The following is an 18,577-nucleotide window of genomic DNA, read 5'->3' on the forward strand; positions in this document are numbered from 1 at the left end:
TGCAGCATACAGTTAACATAAGGAGAAGACGTCTCATCGCCGAGTTGATTTTGTCACCTACCAACCAGCTAGAAGCGGTGAAAAACAAAAATCGCGACATGGCAAGGAAAATCCAGGCATAAAGACTTCATAAGTGACGCAAGATTGTGGTATAAATGGTTGGAGTTTAGTCCAGAAGCATGTTTCCGGGGCATGAATAATTTTGGTTTCAGACATTTTTTGGATTTTAGGTTGCATACGTGACGCAAGAATTCATGCGTTACCTATTTTGTGGATTTTATGTTCCATACACATACTCCCTCGGTCCCAAAATTCTTGTCTTAGATTTGTCTAGAAATGGATGTATCAACATACTAAAACGTGAATAGATACATTCATATCTAGACAAATTTAAGACAAGAATTTTGGGACGAAGGAAGTACATGTTTTTGTGTCATGCTGTGAGACAGTAAGTTCGTGCCAATAATTTGTTTTGCCTCACTTCACATTTGTTATTGCTGAATATTTTACTTATGCGGTGGCTAGCGATTTAACTGCTTTCACATTTGTTATTTTTGAATAATTTGTTTTGCCTCACTTCACATTTGTTCGTGCTAATAATTTGTTTTGCCTCACTTCACATTTGTTATTGCTAACAGATCGGGGCCACTGGTCAAGCCACCTGGCCCAGCGGGTTGCTGTAAATGAGCACGACTGTAAATGTGTCCATCCACGTCTTTTCGCATTTCCTCTCCCCACAACCGCTCCCCTCCGACACACGTCTTTTCGCATTTCCTCTCCCCACAACCCCTCTCGAGCATAGAAAACCACCGCCGACCACCACACCACCGGAGGTGCCATGTACAAGAGCCTAGGATGGCAGCAGGCCGTCAAAGATCTGGCCGACGACAATAAGGAGATCCGCAAGCAGCGTCGCGAAATCGCGCGGTGGTTTCCAAGCATGGCGATGATGCGCAACCACGCGCTTGGCCTTGTTAAGGTCATGCATGACAACGAGAAGGCACGTGCGTTCCCCACTGGCTACGGCATGCTCCCTCCGGCCGTCCTGCTTTGGGCAATGCGGGAGGTGCAATGCTCCCCCGACCCGAGGCAGCGCTCAAGGTGGTGGATGTATCGCTCCCCCAAGATGACGCCGCCGCAGCCGGATCCTACATGCCTTGCCTCGATGACGGAGGGCATCACCGACGTCGTCCCCGCCATCCCCGCGCCCGTCAACACCACTTATTGGGACCACAAGAATCCGACGGTCATCTTCTACTACAACTGCGAGCCATACGATGAGTCGGAGGTGCAGATGGTCGCGCCGGCCAAAGAGGGTGACCAAGACCTACCCATTGACGTCGACGAGCTGCCGGAGATTCTAGTTGCGTCGGCTGTCATCAAGCAGGAGGTGGTGGATGCGGATGCATAGGGGGGGGGAAGGAACGTGGAACAAGAAGAAGAAGATTGGGGTAAAGAAGAAGACTGCTGCACTGGAGGTGGTGCATCGCTCGGAGCGCCTGAAGATGGTGAAGAAGACTGAAGCAATGCAACTGCTGAAGTTAGAAGTAGTACTAATCTGGTTAGGTATGCTCGTATATTTCAGCATATAAGTTAGACAAATATTTTGGTTAGGTGTGATGGTAAAGTTCAGCATATAAGTTATGTGTAATGGAGTGATGTCAAGAAAGAACTATGTTGCTATATATGTTCCAGATGTTGCAATGTTTGCTGTGAAGTTCTTAAGGTTCAGAATTGTTCTGTTGCTATGTTGCTATGTTCCCCTACTGTATTTGCATGTCCCCACTAGCTACAACCTGATATGCCCATGTGTACTAGTTTCTTAAAGTAGCATGCAACAAGTTGTAGGTGGATGTACAAAAATAGAAGGTTTAGTGTAGGAAAGGCAAGAGTAGCTACTTATCTATCAAAAGTTAACTTACCAAACTGTCAAAAGTTGTAGGAGGATGTACATTTCAGATGACAGTTAACATGCCCAAATTCAGTTAGCATGATCAAATTCAGTTAAGCTAACACGAACAATGACACAAATTCAGATGACGGTCAAATTCAGTGATCTTTTCAACACATAGATCAATTTACTCTACAAACACATAATGTACTTCAGTACACAAATTACTTCAAGTTCATCTAAGTACACAAATTACTTGACCAAAGTTCATCAAGTTCATCTACTCTTCTTCATGCCCTACAATTTGCACATGATAGGAGACAAGTTAACTTAATTAATGGTAAGGTTACAAAAAATAGACAATGCATATAAACACTTACTTATTATTAAGTTTGCATTTCTTGTTGCGTTTAGTGTGTCCTGGTAATTTGCAAGCCCCGCACCAGATTTTTATCTCATCGTAAGAAAGTGGTCTACCATTTTTCGAGACCGGGTGCTTCTCATCTAACTTTGTTGCAACTTTGCTTGATACTTCCATATGATCTTGAACCGCAATCATGTTGCCTTCACCATCCTCTACATATTCAATTGCACACTTACTGAGACCAGACGTTTTGTTACTCAATTTTTTCTGTAGCAGATCATACTCATTGCTATTAGATATGACGACCTTCAAACTATCATGTAACTGATCCCACAGAGCTGGGTGTTTGCATGCTGCATGCATAGCTTCTGACGCTAACACACTGGCCTGGCTATAGTTCATTCTTTCCCTCGACCCAGTCAAACCAAATCCCAACAAATCGCTTGTGCGCCTCGCGGGTAGTCCGAACCTTGCTTGTTTAGTGAACCGAACAAGAACTAAACACTTTGGTATTTCAGATATGTTCAGGTACTTAAGTAAATGGAATATGTACTTGCAAGGTAGACCCTTTCGAATCATTCTTCTACAATTGCACCAAAAAATGGCTCTATCGGTTATTCTTCCAGCACACGATGAACTGATGTGCTTCGTCTCCAACCATTCTTTCTACAATCTCCATGCTGCCAAACTTTCTAAGATCATCTTGCAACATATAGAAGTATGCTGGAGTGAATATGTGAGAAGCAACTACCTCAAGTTCCCTGGAGCTAGTAATTGGCACCGGTAGAGTCTATGATGCCGTGCAGTCATCTCGGGCCTCGTTCTCACGGATACGTACAGCGGCGTTCTCATGGTGTGAAATCATATCCACGAGGGTCATTTCACCGTCTAGGTGGAGGTGAAGGCATGAGTTCAAACTTTCACTCCTCTAGTTGCTTTTCATGCCAAGCCAAAACCCGTGTGTCAGATAAGCTGCGGCCCTGAGTCTCTGTTTCTTATACATCCTTCTCAACCAAGTTACTATTTTTTCTGACTGCCATCTTTTCGCAAACGCGTGCCATCTCTCCTCAAATGTGGTCGTGGACGTGGTGTAGTACACAAGAGTTCGGAACTGGTTCAAGGACTTGTGACTGAGGTGAATCTTCATATTTTTTTCTATATGCCATGTACATATACGGTGCCACACATGTGGCAAGACTTCGTGCATTGCCCTGATCATCACAGCATAAACGTCCGTGATTACACTCTTTGGCAGCGACTGACACATGGACCTCAATTTTTTTTGGAACAACCAGATATATGTCTCGTTAGTCTCGTCCGAAACTATGGCACAAGCCAAAACTGTAGTCTTCCAGTGATTGTTAAGACCAACAATAGGTATGAATGGCATACCATAGCGATTCATCTTGTATGTACTGTCAATACAACCAAGTCACCGAAGTCCTCATAGTCCCGACGAGACTAGGAGTTGCACCAGAACATTCAATTCACATGTCCTTTTTATCTAGCATGTACTGAAAAAAGAAGCCATGATCCCTCTGTTTCCTACTAGCCATGATGCCTATGGCTGTGGCAGCATCTCCTTTTGAAAGAAGCTTCCTCTTCTCCCTGGAGCAAAGGTTGTATATATCACGCCTCGTAAAACCAACACCGCCGTACCATGCATGTTTACTGATGTAGGAATCCATAATAGTGTGAATTCTTATCCCTACGGCACCCATGGATATTATCTCAAACTTCTGGTACTCTTTGATTTTTCTATGGGACCAAAGAAAAGGTACTTCGTCCGGTCTTGCTATATATGGCTATGCTTGTCATCGAAACTACCGACATACCAAACCCCACGCTTTTCGTCAAGCTTCACGGTCAGCTGTGCTCGCAGTTGCAGCGTGACTGGAGTCTGAGCCTACGGCTGCGTCCTTCCTCGGTTAGCAATATTCCGTCACGTTTCCCTTCTCTAGAACAAACATACCGCCGCAAACACATATAATCTGACTCTATTTTGCTATACCTGACTGTAACGCCCCGGACACACCCATCGGCGGTAGTTACTCCTGGCGGGATCTAGACTGGCCCCACATATCAATACTAGTCTTTTCAGCGCACTTTGTCCTCACTCATGCGCACCCAGGATCAACTTCCCAGTCACTCATGCGCACGCAGGATCAACTTCCCAGTCGGTCACCCATCCTAGAACTACTCCAAGCCAAGCACGCTTAACCCGAGAGTTCTGTTTGAATGGGCTCCCGGAAAAGAAGGAATTCCTTATTGATATGAGTAGTCTATCATCCCTAATAAGCCAGGCTATCACATACACCACCACTCAGAGGAACCGACGTCCTCGTCGGGCCACAGGAGCGTTCCCTCTTGGCACAAACGTCTGTGCATCCACTCCAGTACATGTACCATGCCGTATGCCACGACGGGTCACAAACGTCATGAACAACATGACCGCACACCTGTCCGCAAACATCCGTGTAACCGCGAGGGTCGGCTCTGATACCAAACTTGTAACGACTAAGATGTGGTCCTTTCCGATTTGGGAAACGAGGCCCCAAATTGGAAAGAAGCGCATCTAAGCGTTTCGCAAACATGGTAACATAGCACATACATAATAATAGAGGAGTGACAATAAGGGATTCAACTGTCATCTCATAAATATATCAGAGTTACATCATGCATTCAAACAAGGTAGTTCCGCTACGGACTACAAAACATGAGAAATGACTATGCTACCTAGCATGCTTGCCCATGATCACGACCATGCCTCAGTCTTCTGGATAGTTCACGTACAGGAGGTCGCTCTCCTCATCGTACTGCCACGCCAGCTGTGTGCCGTCGGGATCACCTGTCTCGGGGGTACCTGAAACTGTTGGTGTTGTGAAGGAATCCTTGAGCCACGGGGACTCAGCAATCTATGACCTTGGTGCCAGAACTAGTCAAGTTATTAGGTTGGAAAGGTGGAGTATTTAGGTTGCAGCATCCTAAGCTTTATAAGGTGTCTAACCTACGTAGAACATGTATTGAAGGTGGTCTATACTAGCGATCGAAGAATAGATGATCACTAAGTGATCCTGAACACCTACTTACGTCAATCGTAACCCCACCGTGTTCCCGATCGAAGAGAGGTCTTCGAAGGGGACAGTCACGGTTACGCACACAGTTGGCAATTTTATTAGAGTTATGTTTAAGTTGTCTATTACCGGATGTTAAAAAATATTCCAAGTTGCCACATAACCGCTGGCACGGCTTTCCGAAAGATTAAACCCTGCAGGGGTGCTCCAACTAGTCCATCACAAACATACATGGGCCGCAAAGTAATCCTCTATCACGAATCTCTTGATCTCGTTGGATTCCTTAGAGGAAAATCTCAACTCTGGGGAGAACCAAAGCTTCACCCGATTCCTATACGCAAGGTAAGACAAGGCTAGCAGGACCTCCCGACATGTCGACGACCCTAATAAGAGCCGCGTATCTCAGTATCAGGACACGCCGGATGAGCGATGGTTACCACGCCAAAACACCGAGTTCCCCGGGGAGCGTAATAAGCTGCTCTGGGTTGGACCAACACTCATGAGGATCACTGGCCCGGGTGGTTTATTAAATTCCTCGTGTAGCTATTCCCTATACAGTTTATTATTAAGTGATTAGCAAAATAACACCAATGTTGGATCCTGCCGGACAAGTCTTAACTCTACGCGATTTATGGAGGGGGTCCCCATAACAACCCTGAAGATGTTAGGAGCGATCATTATGGAATCAAACACCGGTAGCCGGTAACTATGGCGGCAATAACGGAACAAAGCAACCGGCAAAAGGCTAGGCCTTCCATTATTTACAAGGTATATAGGTGCATTAATTAAATAACAGATTTGGCATAATGATATCAAGCTCATGTTATCACATGAGACAAAGCACCTGCAACTAGCAACGCTAACATTAGTAGCTGAGCAAAGCCTACTTAGCCATTCAAGATTTGCTAGGAAGGGATAAGTGTTTGGGTTTCATGGCAATTCAGGAGGCAATTATTTCAGTGGTAGGCAGCGAGCATATGACAAGGAAAACGTAATCTAGCATAACAAGTCTAGCGATGGAATCAAGGTCATATCATCTTGCGTGTGATATCCTCAGCTTGGAACTGCTCTTGTTCGTCCTGCACCTACTCTCCCGAATACACGTACTCGTTCTTCGATCCCGGTGCTACCCAATATAAAAATAGCATCCAATGAACAACAACACCTCAAGATGCAACAAGCACATGATGCATGATATGAATATGAACATGCATCTCTATTTCTATCACTAGCACAAGCATGAGAAGGAAATACATGTTCCTGGACAGAAATGCACGCTAATCTATCTTGACATGCATGGGAATGACATGATCAGATGCGTCACGTGAAAACGATGCAAAAACATATAAAGAACATTACAAATGTTGCTACGGATCAATGGGAAACAACGAAACAAGAAATAAAGTGCTACGTGTCAAATACATCACAACACACTCCAATGGCATAACTGTGGTATTTCCAGGTTGCCAAGACATAAAACAAACCAACATGTGATGGTGTGGTGCTGTGCCAAGGCACATGGGCATGAGGTCTACCCCTCATGTACCCCATTGATGTTGTGGACATATGCATATGCTAGTGTAGGTGTGTTCTAGTGAATAGCACATGTGATGATGCACTAGAATCTGTTTATATTTTCTTCTCCTATTGATGAGCTTGTGCAGGTCCATGTGTTTTGATTCAGCCTTAGCTTTCAACTGTAAAGTTGAAGCTTATGTGTTTGTCTAGCTCCCTGCAAATTTTCATTCCATTTGGAGTCCTGTAGATATTGTTTTGGGTGCTGTCAAAATGCTTCAGAGCATAAACATCTAGTAAGAATCTGGAAGTTTCACTAAGTCCCTGAAAACTGATATTTTTTGGCACGTTAGCAGCTGTGTAACTTTCTATGTGGAACTCCTTTGTGTGATATTTTTTTCTTGTGCTTGTAGTACTCTTGGATAGCTACTGCCACATATCTTATTTGGCATATTTTGGTGGCTGTATGTGACTTGCATGTAGCTCTCAAAAGGCTATGATGTTGTTTATGGCAGATTGTATAGTTTTGATGTTTTGATGATTGTGATTGCTTAGATGATGATGTGGTGTTATTCTTTGCACCACACCATCCATGTTGGTTTGTTTTATGTCTTGGCAACCTAGAAACACCAGAGTTATGCCATTGGTGTGTGTTGTGATGAATTTGACATGTAGGACTTCATTTCTTGTTTCATTGTTTCCCGTTGATCCGTAGCTCCGTTTGTAATGTTCTTTATATGCTTTTGCCTCGTTTTCACGTGACGCATCTGATCATGTCATACTCATGCATGTCAAGATAGATTAGGGTGCAGTTATGTCGAGGAACATGTATTTCCTTCTCATGCTTGTGCTAGTGATAGAAATAGAGATGCATGTTCATATTCATCTCATGCATCATGTGCTTGTTGCATCTTGAGGTGATGTTGTTCATTGGATGCTATTTTTATGTTGGGTAGCACCGGGATCGGAGAGCAAGTACGTGGATTCGGGAGAGTACGTGCGGGACGAACAAGAGCAGTTCCAAGCTGAGGATATCACACGCAAGATGATATGACCTTGATTCCATCTCTAGACTTGTTATGCTAGATTCACGTTTCCTTTGTCATATGCTCGCTGCCTACCACTGAAATAATTGCCTACTGAATTGCCATGAAACCCAAACACTTATCCCTTCCTACCAAATCTTGTATGGCTAAGTAGGCTTTGCTAAGCTTCTAATGTTAGCGTTGCTAGTTGCAGGTGCAATTGTCTCATGTGATAACATGAGTTTGATATCATTATGCTAAATCTGTTATTTAATTAACGCACCTATATACTTGGTAAATAACAGAAGGCCTAGCCTTTTGCCAGGTGTTTTGTTCCGTTATTGCCGTCATAGTTACCGGCTACCAGTGTTTGATTCCATATTGAACGCTCCTGTGGCCCGACGAGGACGTCAGTTCCTCTGAGTGGTGGTGTATGTGATAGCCTGGCTTATTAGGGATGATAGACTACTCATATCAATAAGGAATTCCTTCTTTTCCTGGAGCCCATTCGAACAGAACTCCCAGGTTAAGCGTGCTCGGCTTGGAGTAGTTCTAGTATGGGTGACCGACCGGGAAGTTGATCCCGGGTGCGCATGAGTGACGACAAAGTGCGCAGAAAACAACTAGTATTGATATATGGGGCCAGTCTAGATCCTGCCAGGAGTAACGACCGCCGGCGGCTGTGTCCGGGGCGTTACAAGTTGAACTCACACTTGGAGCCTTCTAAAAAATGAGGCTCTATTTTTGAAATAAAAGAAAAGGAGTAAATAAAGGAAAACCCAAGGGGTTGCCTCCACATTTAATAAAAGGATTTTTAAAAGAAGACGAACATTTTATAGGGGTTAAAACTGAAACATTAAAGCAGCCACAAAATAAAGTAAGAGAGGAGAGAAGGTTTTATGTCCATGTTGCAACAAGGGTTTTGAAGTGGCTCTTGTTGCACCCACTCTCATCACACCATCAATACATTGTCCCACTCGCAAGGCACTAACACTCCAACAACAAGGAGGAACAAGAACACAGTTGACATGATGCCATGCATGATGCCATGATGCGCAAGATGAATGCAACAAACAAAATAAAACACACCGCGTCAACGAATTAAAAGGGGAATCTTCTGGAACGTCGGCATCGGGCTGTCACAACATATGTGTTCCCAATCAACTTGTCACGCCCAAGATGCGACCGTATCCCCAATTTGGCACGAGGGCCTCGTCAGGGATAGAAGCGCATCTCGTCGTGTCGCAAGAATGGATATCGTTACAAGTACATGTACTGAAAAGAAGATATATATATATATATATATATATAGAATTGGCTTACATTCGCCACAAGCTACATCAGAGTCACATCACTACAATACATAATCATCATGAATAAGAGCAGGGTCCGACTACAGACGAAAAAAAACGAGAAAAGAAGAACGACGTCCATCCTTGCTATCCCAGGCTGCTGGCCTGGAACCCATCCTAGATCGATGAAGAAGAAGAAGAAGAAGCAACTCCAAATGAACAATCAACGCGCTCACGTCAAGTAATCTTTACCTGTACCTGTAACTGGTGTTGTAGTAATCTGTGAGCCACAAAGGACTCAACAATCTCATTTCCAAAGGTATCAAGACTAGCAAAGCTTATTAGGTGAGGCATGGTTAAGTGGTGAGGTTGTAGTAGCGGCTAAGCATATATTTGGTGGCTAAACTTACGAGTACAAGAAATAAGAGGGGGAAGATCTACACATAGCGGACGTGAACTACGATTGATCAAATAAATGACCCTGAACACCTACCTACGTCAGACATAACCCCACTGTGTCCTCGGTCGGAGAAGGAGCTCACCAAAGAGACAGTCACGGTTACGCACACAGTTGGCATATTTTAATTAAGTTAACTTCAAGTTATCTAGAACCAGTGTTAAACAAAGCTTCCACGTTGCCACATAACCATGGGCATGGCTTTCCGAAAAGATTGAACCCTGCAGGGGTGCTCCAACTAGTCCATCACAAATTACCACAAGCCGCATAGAAATCCTCAATCATGACACTCGCGATATCGTCGGATTCCTTAGTGGAAAACCTCAACTCTGAGATTACCCAAAGCATCACCGGAATCCTGATGCACACCATATATTTCGTTAAAGGTAAAACTAATCCAGCAAGGCCGCCCGACGTGTCGACAATCCCAATAGGAGCCGCATATCTCGTTCTCAGGACACGACGAATGGGTCACACTAGGAGAAACCAAACCTCGGGTTGCCCCACGGTGGCCCCGTAGTGTGCCAGTTTGGACCAACACTCATGAGGAGCACTGGCCCGGGGGTTGATTAAATTCCTCGGATTAATTACTCCCTATGCAGTTCATTAGTTATTAGACAAATGTAGTACCAAAGTTGGGCCTTGCCAGACCAGCTTTAATCTAAAACAAATTATGAAGGGGGTCCCCGTAACAACCCCGATCGTGTTAGGAGCGCTCATTTATGGAACATAACGTCGGTAGCTGAAAACTAAGGGGGCAAAGGTGGAACAAAACACCAGGCCAGAAAGGCAGAGCCTTCCACCTTTTACTAGGTATATAGGTGCATTAAATTAAATAGCATTAATAGGGTGATATAACAAGGAACCCATGTTATTACATGGAAGCAACTGCACCTGCATCTAGCAATGCTAACACAAGGTTAAGCAAGAAGTAACATAGCCAATCAGTGGTTTGCTAGGTTGAACAGGTTGAAGGTTTTCATGGCATTGTAGAGGGGCTGATATTTAACATGTGGTAGGCAACGAGACAATAACGATAGAAGTGGTAAAACTAGCATGGCAATGATAGTAATGGTATATGGGGAAATGGTCATCTTGCCTGAGATCCCTCTTGGAAGAAGAAGGACTCCGTGAAGTCGGCGAACCAACGTAGTCGAACGGGTCCTCACATTCCGACACGCTTGCGGAACTCTATCGAGACGGAGCAAACCGGAAACAAGCATCAACACAGATATTCACCACGGCAAAAGCACGAAATGAAGCACAACCTTATATGATGCATGATCAGATCAAAAATGCAAGGGATGACATGGCAATTCACCTCACGCAAACACTACACATTAAGTGAAGCTCGATATGGAACGAGTTGCGTATCGACGAAACTCCACGTTTAATTATTTAGTTCACTCCCGTTTATTTACACGGCAATATTAAATGTTGTTAACATGGCAAGGGGTGAAGCGGTGATTCTACATGTCCTCCTAGTTGGTTAACTCACGGGACTTGAAAGTCTCTACGTTACCAGAAACATGCAACACAAGGAATTATGCCATGAATGCATCATGCATGCAAGTTCATATCATCACGGGAAAGAAGAGAAAGGAACATGTGTCGCCATGGTGAACAAAAGGGTACCATGGCGGCAAAACGGAAACGAAGCCACAAGAACGTTCCTATCCCAATAACCCAACGAGATATCGGTGCCAACGAATTGGAAGCGCGTGCGGGTCAAGCCAAATAATGATCGGGTGATCCCGGTTACCGGGTTCCCATGTGTCAGGGGCACAACAAAAGAGGGACAACGTTCAACGGGAACATATATAGTCGCAAGCATGCGGTTACATCTCATACATCACATGCACTCGGTTCACGACAACGTTCCAACGGTATGCCTTCGAAGCATGCGTATCGAAGCGGATCGGGTCGTTGCGGACGTAGTGGAAGTAGTGGCACACAGTCTCGTCGACGGTAGTCGTACACTTGGCGTAGTGGAACATGGGTCTTCGCGTCGGTAGCCGTACACTTTCCGCGAAGGACTTGATGAGTCTGATGTCCATTCAAGTCGTGGTGGAAGCTTGGGCAGGGGCGACCGAAACAACGGAAACGATGAGATCGATGTCCTACTGGTGGGCATGGCGGCGGGCATGGCAAGCAGCGATAGCTGCAACAACATCAATCAACAACAGCAAGCCTCAACAGCAAGCATCAGCAGCAAACCACAACAGCAAGCTTCAACAGTAGGCAGCCTAGCAGCAGCAAGCAGCAGCCGGCATGGCAAGCATTAGCAACAGCAACAACTAGCAGCAACGGCGGCAAGCGGCAGCAACGGCAAGCAGCAACCAACAACGACAACAAACGTCGATGCAACAAGCAACGCAACAGCAACTAGCAGGCAAGCGGCTGCAGCAACAGGCACAACAGCAGGCACAACAAGCAGCAGCAGCAAGCTTCGGCAGTAGCGGCAAGCTATAGCGACATCAACAGCTAGCAGCAACGGCGGCAGCAACAACACACGACAACAAGCAGCGGCGAGCAGCAACATCATCAACGAGAGCATCAGCAGCAGGCGACATCGGCTAGCAGGCCACAGCGGCGACGGCAGCGGGCAACAGCATCAGCAGGTCGAGGCAAGGGGAACAGGGAGGTGCGCTCGGGCCGGGCGAGGAAGGAGGAGGCCATGGTTGCCGTGGCGAGCGGGACCTCTTCGGTGGCCGGCCATGGAGAACGGCGGCAGGGCGAGGAGAGCTTGCGGAGGCAGGAACAAGGTGAACATCCGTGAGAGGAGGCGAGGGCGAGGGGCCCTGGAGGGGCTTGGCACAGGGCTGGGCTTCGGCGTGCAGGGCGGCGCGGGTGGCCAAGGGCGGCGGCAGGGACTGGTCCCAGGGGCGGCGGGACAGCAGAGGCCGACGGCACGGGGTGGAGCAGCTCGGGCACGGGAGCTGCACGCGCGTGGAATCGGTAGGAGGCGGCGCAGAGGAACGAGGAGGGGGATGGGATCGGGAGGAAGGGAGATGGGATCGGGCTAACACGAGGACGACGACGCAGGGAAGACGAGAGGGAGATGGGATCGGGCTCCCTGTCGCTAGGGCTAGGGGAGGATCGGCTCGGCCTTGGGCCGGCTCGGGCAGGGGCTAGGCTTCTCTCTCTCCCGAAGAAAAAAAAACAAAAGCCCGTTTTAAAAAGAAAAAAAAATACCACAACCAAAAGGAAAAGGAATTTTTAACTAAATCAAAATACTTTTGGGCTCCTTAAAACATGCCCAATAAATAAATTGGGCATTTTTGAAGAATAAAAATAAACCCCCTTTTTTTTACAAAATAAAAAATGAGGCTCCATTTTTGAAATAAAACGAAAGGAGTAAATAAAGGAAAACCCAAGGGGTTGCCTCCACATTTAATAAAAGGATTTTTAAAAGAAGGCGAACATTTTATAGGGGTTAAAACTGAAACTTTAAAGCAGCCACAAAATAAAATAAGAGAGGAGAGAAGGTTTTATGTCCATGGTGCAACAAGGGTTTTGAAGTGGCTCTTGTTGCACCCACTCTCATCACACCATCAATACACGGTCCCACTCGCAAGGCACTAACACTCCAACAACAAGGAGCAACAAGAACACAGTTGACATGATGCCATGCATGATGCCATGATGCGTAAGATGAATGCAACAAACAAAATAAAACACACTGCGTCAACGAATTAAAAGGGGAATCTTCTGGAGCGTCGGCATCGGGCTGTCACAACTCTCCTACACTACAAGAGGATCTCGCCCCGAGATCCAAGAATGAAAGGGAGAGAGGATGAGAAAGAACAAGAGGTAAAAAATTTAGTCGATTCTTTGACAAACAAGTGAAACCAACGATCTTTGAAGGTTGCAAAGCGATGAGGAATGATATAAGAAACAAGCAAGAATTCACGGAAAATTTCGGCAGCACTTCGGTAGGAAAATGGGACAAAAAATTCGATAAGATGGGAGAAATAGACAATATTCATAACAAACAACTAAATAGAACAAGGGAAGACCATTATCTTGATAGAACAAGATGATAGACCCAAAAGAGCAACATCGAAATGCCTCCGGAACAATAGAATATGAACTAGCTCATACGGAAGAAGAGAATGACGAAAAGAATGACAACTACTATCACAAATGAACTTGGCAATCATCCTTGCAAGAAGAATTGAACGGAGTTGTTGGAAAACAACAACGAAAAGAACAAGATGGTAGTGGCCTTATGGACACCTTTTCAAACTAATGAAGTGACAACCAGCCACTAACAGAAACAAGGATTGATTGGGAGCAACAAGATATGAACACTTCTTTCACCAAGAGGATACATTGAGAACTTGGATAAATGATAATTATCATAATAGCAACATCCTTAGACAAGCTTTAGGTGAAGTCTAAACCAAGATAGCTCAATGAAGAAATCGTGGGTTGAAATATCTCAAGATCAACGAATCGGTGGATTTAATTATCTCATTCATGAAAGGAAAACTCTTTGAGGCTCCTACACTAACAAGAATGCTACAATACCACCTGAAAAGATAAAGGAGAACAAACGCATTGGAAATGCAAGAGAAAGAATACTTGAGGTACTCCAACAGGGATCTTGAAGAATACTTGGAGAAAATCACATGCTTGAAGAACCACCATGACGAGCCTCCGTATCAAAAGGATGATGCAAGATATGAAGGATGAAAGAATAATATTGAAGCCTTGCAAAGACCTCGACGAAGCTTCACGAAGAGATACTTGAGAAAACTTGGAACTCCGGAAAAGAAAAGATAAGAACACTTGAGAAAAAGGAATTGATATCATGAGCCACTCGGGACGAAGAATTGAAACCATTTGATGAAGTAAGAATAAGAATTATGTTATGCTTATCCTTCATCAAGTCTAATTGATGACAAGCAACGAATTAGCGTACCACTTATTGTTCTAGAAATGAATCTTGAAGAGGCCGAGAGATAAGCAACACTTGAGGCATAATTGAAGGAAGCACCGGTAAGAATTCACAATTGAATGGGAACACCACGAATTAATGGAGATACATGAGAATGAAGAGATCATAAGCCACCCGAGAGAAAAGTTTTAACAAGGCGTCGGAATAACCGAGAGACGAACGAAGAGGCAACAATTGAGAAGATTTGAGGATGAAAGCTGAGAACGAAGAATCTTCTGAAATGATGGCCTTCGGAGGATCAAGAATGAAAACAAGTTAGAAATGCACCAGATAGCCAGAAAGGGATTACTCATGATTGACAACAATTCAAGATGATGCCACAAGGATGAAATGATGAATAATGAAGAGAAATGACCAAGATTTAAGAGAAACACTCATTCGGTCTTTAACGCTGAACAGGATGAAGAGAACACCACCAAGAACTACTGAGATACTCTGGAAGAACGAATAATGAAAGGTTGAGCCACAGACTAAAATAAATTTGAAGCGATCTTGAAGAAGGAATATGACTGATGAATTTCATACTTACATCATAGTTGAAAAGATTAGAGATCTCCGGAAAATTAGAAGAGACATATAAGATCCTGGGAAAGAACCTGTGGGTTATGGGCCCACTCAAAGAAACCACCGTTGAAAAGATTGCTAGAAAGATTGATATTGCACGGATATAAGGAAAACTAGATGAGGTTGAGAACCTCGACATAATGAAAGATCTGAAACAAGAAACTCTGATATATCTTCAACGCATCGGATAGAAAAAAGATGAATGATTAACATGATAGGTGATAAGAATCTTCAACATGGGAAATAATTTTCAAGGATGAAAAGGATATGATGAACATGGACAACTGAATTCAATTCAGCGGTAAGGATGACAAGAATGAACAAATATGACATGAATCTCCTGAGAATCTTCATAATGAATCACCGGCTACAAAAGGAAGAAGAGATAGCGGAAGCATCACTGAATATGAAGTCACTTGGATGATAAACTAATCACTAAAGAAAAGGGCGGGAGGGCGGGGAAAACAAAAGACAACTTGGAACGGATGAAATGAACTCCGGAAGACATGAGAGATTGATCTTGCGAATCTTGGAGAAGATTGAATTCAGTTGAAGAGAAGCACACAGGTTGGAAATAATTGACAAGACAACTCCGGTTGACAAGAAATGAAAAGACAAGTTGTTTTGAGCAAAAGGATTAGTACTCTCATAAAAATATGAGAACACCACTTAGGAAAGATCTGAAATCACCACTTGACATCGAAGCAACTCGAATTACCATATTCAACAAAACAAAGGGATGAGGCTTATGAAACAAGCTATAACAAACTCATGAGAAAGATTTCCGTTCGATATTTTCGTCGACAGGATCGCACGGTCTCGAACCTTACAGTAGTCATAAGGTGCAAGGCAGTGCACCCGACATACGAAGCGTCCCCGAGTCGTAGCAAGCTACAAGGACTCTTTAAGACACAACGAGAACCGCTGTAAGTAGACCGTCAACAAACGAATCCATTAGATGTCGAACCCCAACCTAACATCATGCATTTGTTGGAAGATTGTCCTATAAGCAACTACTTGAATTCCCACCTAAGAATTCCCGAAATTCCTGGTCATACAATCTGGTACACGGATACAAAGGAGTAATATATCACTCAACTCCTATACTTACCCGTCCAGTGTATCACATCCGTCAACACACGACCAGAATCTCGGACCTTCATCTACTACAGACCCTCGTGATCAGAACGATACAAAGTATGGCAGTACTCCCGAACAATCTGCACTAGTACTGGAGACATCGGGGTTATCTCGCCACTACTAGTATTGAAGCAATTATGAACATCCTTCGTTCTGATATACTAAGAAATCTGAATGATAATGATGTGCTCGAGAATCCCCTGGAGGTCAACTCCCCGGAAGAAATCAAGTCACACAGGAGGCACCAAGAAAGAACTCCTTCACATCGGCATCATATAGATTCCAAAAATATCCGCGTGATCCTAAAATTTTTTTGAGTGAGAAGAGGAGTAGAATAAATTATTACGTCAAGATTCCTCACCAGAGCATAGAAGAGGAGAAAAAAGAATCCTACACTCCAATATATAACTAGACTCAAAGTAGTCTTTCACTAGACTCGACTCGGCCAAGTTCGATCAATCAAGGGGGCTCCTAGGTCGGTACTGCTCTGATTTCAATACTAGTCTCTTCTGCGCACTTTGTCCTCACTCATGCGTGCCCAGGATCAACTTCCCGGTCGGTCACCCATCCTAGAACTACTCCAAGCCAAGCACGCTTAACCTGGGAATTCTGTTTGAATGAGCTCCCAAAAAAGAAGGAATTGCTTATTGATATGAGTAGTCTATCATCCCTAATAAGCCAGGCTATCACACTGACCTTATCCTTTCTAATGCTGAAGCCATTATCTTTAGCATAGCTGTTGTAGAAGTCGAACGCATCTTTTGCACACACAAAAGTCATTTCTCTTATCTTCATGAAGATATCCATGTGATCATCCGCATGCGTACTATCTTGGACATTCTCTTTCCCCTCATCTTCTGTCACATGAACAATCAAAACATAGCCATGATTTTTTACATGGTTCAATATTACTTTCCTACAACATTCAGCTCATACATATGATGCGTCCCAAATGTATCTATAATTTCTGCTTGTTCCATGATCTTTTGGGTGACATTGTTATATGTTTTGCTACACTTTTGTATCATTTTACACATATTTGGGCCAACCTACTAACTCAGTGCACCCAGTGCCAGTTTCTGTATCCTGATCTCTTTTTACACATATTTGCACGGGCTTTTACCCAATTTTCTAAAGCCCGAAAAAATCTAGAAAAATATATAAAAAATCAGCGAAATAGAAGCTTCGGGATCACCGAAGGAGGGCCAGAGGGGGGCCAGGGACCTACCAGGCGGCCTGCTGGCACGGCTAGGTTTCAGGCCGCGCCAGGAGGTTACCTGGGTGGGCCCCACCTCCTTCGGTGCCCTCCTTTGACCTATATTTAGTGTTTTGTGAGGAAACCCTCGCAGACTATCTGGAATCGCGAATTTCTCCATCATTCCGCCGCCTCAACGCTTCCGAGCTCGGAAGCGTCACGAGACATCTTCCCGGCACCCTGCCGGAGGGAGGATTGACCTCCGAGAGCTTCTCCACCACCATGGACGCCTCCCGGATGTGCCGTGAGTAGTTTCCCTTGGACCATGAGTCCATGACCAGTAGCTATGCGATGTCTTCTCTCCAATCTTGTCCTTTAATGGTTAGTCCTTGTGAGCTACCGTACATGATCAAGGCATCTATGTAATTCTCTTGCTATTGCTATGCTCGGTTTGTTCGGATCTGATGGATTATAAGATTATGTTCAGATTGTTATGAGTTATGTATTTGATTATCCTTTTATATTATGTTCCTTAGTGATTCATGCATGTTCTCCATTGCTTTGTATTGCTTTGGCCAAGTAGTAGATCGTAAATCCAAGAGGGAGTGTTATGCATGATTGTGGTTTGGGGCCCCTCGATGTCTAGCTTGAGTGACAGAAACATGATACTAGGGGATGTGCTTGTTTCCACTAGGGAGAAAATAGCGGTGCTTGTGACCACAGTTGCAAGGATTGTTTACCTTACACATAGTTCGTTAATGCAGTTGTCCGTTGCTTTGAGTTTACATTTTGGGTGGGGCTCGCAACTTAATACCGGAGAGATGTTCTCGATAGACATATCAAGGTGTATGATTAGTAAGTAGATGCCGATGAATAAACAGTCTACATGTCTCGGCGTATTGCCCATTACTATTGAACCTCTAACTATCAAGGAGCATAATTAGCATTGCAGTGCGATCATAATTCTGTCAATTGCCCAACTGTGATTTGTTTACCCTAGCATAGTTGTTTATTGTCTTTTGGGAGAGAGACATCACTAGTGAACGTCATATGACTCCGGTCCATATCACCATCATTGCTTACACCTCCTTCATTTA

Source organism: Hordeum vulgare, chromosome 3H (assembly GCF_904849725.1).
Source record: "Hordeum vulgare subsp. vulgare chromosome 3H, MorexV3_pseudomolecules_assembly, whole genome shotgun sequence".
Classification (NCBI taxonomy): Eukaryota; Viridiplantae; Streptophyta; class Magnoliopsida; order Poales; family Poaceae; genus Hordeum; species Hordeum vulgare.